This window comes from Coturnix japonica, unplaced genomic scaffold (genome assembly GCF_001577835.2).
Source record: "Coturnix japonica isolate 7356 unplaced genomic scaffold, Coturnix japonica 2.1 chrUnrandom461, whole genome shotgun sequence".
NCBI classification, from domain to species: domain Eukaryota; kingdom Metazoa; phylum Chordata; class Aves; order Galliformes; family Phasianidae; genus Coturnix; species Coturnix japonica.
The window spans coordinates 120415-123170 of record NW_015439874.1 but is presented as its reverse complement, the minus strand read 5'-3'; the positions used below and the strand labels follow the sequence as shown (position 1 = coordinate 123170).

The following is a 2756-nucleotide window of genomic DNA, read 5'->3' as shown; positions in this document are numbered from 1 at the left end:
TTAAGCCCCCATTAAACAGCAGCAGCTGCTTTGCCTCTTGATTACCTCCCTGTAGTTAATTAGCCAGGCGACCTTGGCGCTGGGTGGCAGCCATGAAGCAAAAACACTATTGGGGAGGGGGGGGGGAAGGGAGACTGAGCTAAATCCATCTCTATGATGCACAACGGACCCTGAGGAGCCCCGCAGACCCCCCCTCCCCATTGACCTTCATGCTCCACAATGGGATCTTATGGGACTTTCTTCCCCCACCCCCCAACCCATACCAGCATTGAATGGTTAAAACTAGAAACGAATGCCCTCCTCCATCTCACAACGCGAAAACACCACATTGGGGGGCACAAAGAGGCCATAAAAAGGCATTTTTCCCCCTCCCAGCCCTTTAATCCCCCCCCTCCTTCTCCTCACTCCTTCATTCACACCGAATTCAAGAGGTTCTAAGCTGGAAATCGCAGCATAAAGGGCCCCCCCCCATCCCTCCCATCCCTGCCTTCCTCCCACGAACGTGAGCTCTGCTGGAGGTGTGGGAGGACGGGGAAGGGATGGGCAGCTCAGATCCACAAATCAGCGTTAATTAAAACAGCCTTTTATTGCCCCCCCCCCCATTGTCCCGAACCGTCTCGCCCGTCCCAGTTTTGTTTGATTGCCCCGTTCAAATGGGACGGGGCCAAAGGTTGAAGGAGCGTCTCCTTTTTTCTTTGTGGTTCTTTAAGGGGAGGGAAAAAAGGGACGAAGTTTTTTGCTCCCTCGATCGTAAAACGAAGCGATTCTTTACCTGCAAACACAACCAGCCGCCGCATCCAGACCGCGCTCCTACCATCCCCACCGCAGGGAAGAGCTGCTCCATAGGGAGACCCCCATCTCGGGATCCAAAGATGGGGGGGGGTAATTAAAAGGGCCCTTTCCGAACCCACAGAACCCAATGGAAAAGTTTCGGAGCGGCTGTTCAGGCCGACAGCTCCCAAAGGGGGAACTTGGGAGAGTTACGAGGAGCCCAGCCCTCCTTGGACCCTCCCTCCTTGGGCGGATCCTTTAAGGATCCTTTAGGATCCACCCCGTAACCTCAATCCGAGTCTTTTCCTCCTTGTTTGAAGCTGGAATCGGGCTCTGAATGTCTTGGATGGAATCGGTTCCGGTTCTGTTAACATCGGGTTCTTGGGGTGGTTCTGGCTGCGTGGAGAACGAACTGGACCCATTGGACCCAGCTCTGTTTGGCTGCTCACTTATATACTCACCTGTGGTCTTCAGCCTTCATTAAAGAGCCATTAGAGGCTGAAGGGAAAGAGATGGGGCCAAAAGGAGGAGGAATCATCAATGGAGCCACCTGAGGTGGGGGTGGGTTGGGAGGAGATGGGATGGTTGAGAAGAGGAGGTTGGAATATGGAATAACCACGGAGTCCTATAGAAGATGAGCATCACACCGACCTCCTTAAGGCCTCCCTTCATTCTGTGCCTCTGTGGGTTGAAAAGATGCCATGAAGCCCCAAAAAAGGGTATAAAAACCCAGAACAATCGGGAGCAGAACCCAGAAGAACCAGTTCCAGATCCAGAACTGGTTCCCATCACCCAAAACCCAGAGTGAATGGGGGAGCAGAACCCAGCAGAACCAGTTCCAGACCCACAACATCAATGATGTTCCATCAGCCAACACCCAGAACAATCAGGGGAGCAGAACCCAGCAGAACCAGTTCCAAACCCAAAACACCAATGAAGAACCCAGCAGAACCAGTTCCAGATCCACAACATCAATGATGTTCCATCAGCCAACACCCAGAGCGATCAGGCAACAGAACCCAACAGAACCAGGTCCAGACCCAGAACTGGCTCCCATCACCCAAAACCCAGAGTGAATGGGGGAGCAGAACCCAACAGAACCAGTTCCAAACCCAGAACACCAATGAAGAACCCAGCAGAACTGGTTCCCATCAGACAAAACCCAGAGCAGTAAGGAGAGCAGAACCCAACAGAACCAGTTCCAGATCCAGAACTGGTTCCCATCAAGCAAAACCCAGAGTGAATGGGGGAGCAGAACCCAGCAGAACCAGTTCCAAATCCAGAACATCAATGAAGAACCCAGCAGAACCAGTTCTCATCAGCCAAAACCCAGAGTGAATGGGGGAGCAGAACCCAGCAGGTCCAGTTCCAAACCCACAAACATCAATGATGTTCCATCAGACAAAACCCAAAGTGATCAGGAGGGCAGAACCCAACAGAACCAGTTCCAGACCCAGAACTGGTTCCCATCAGCCAAAACCTAGAGCAATCAGGCAACAGAACCCAACAGAACCAGTTCCAAACCCAAAATACCAATGAAGAACCCAGCAGAACCAGTTCCAGACCCAGAACTGGCTCCCATCAGCCAAACCCCAGAGTGAATGGGGGAGCAGAACCCAGCAGGTCCAGTTCCAAACCCAAACTCCAACCGGTCCCACAATGGCTCAGGGCTCAGACAGCCATAGTAGCTGTACAGTAAAGAGGCAATGATGCATCTTGCAGTTCCAGGCCCTGATACACACACACGGAGCCCAAATTCAAACCAAATCAGGTCGGATCAGATCAGAACTTGTGCAAACCTGTCCTGGGTGGCAGCTTTTCCTCCATGCTTTGCAAATTAGAGGAGGAAGAAGGAATAAAGAGCATCATCCATTTGCAGCTGGGAGGGAGCAGAGCTGAGCTTGGGTTGGGTTGGAGACACACCAAGCACATGAGTGACCCTGGGTGACCTCACTCCTCCTCCCCCCCCCCAAACCAAATTCATT

General features: G+C 52.5%; 1 protein-coding gene across 2 annotated transcripts in view; it reads right to left on the bottom strand.

Moving 5' to 3' along the window:
- Positions 1-1178, bottom strand: part of LPAR2 (lysophosphatidic acid receptor 2) — a 6301-nt gene extending 5123 nt beyond the window's left edge. Inside the window, exon 1 of one of the 2 annotated variants that reach the window (XM_015850470.2) lies at positions 773-1178. The gene's annotated coding sequence lies outside the window, so the exon portion shown is untranslated. The remainder of the gene's footprint in view (positions 1-772) is intronic. The other variant, XM_015850473.2, reaches the window with a different exon arrangement.
- Positions 1179-2756: the final 1578 nt, after the last annotated feature.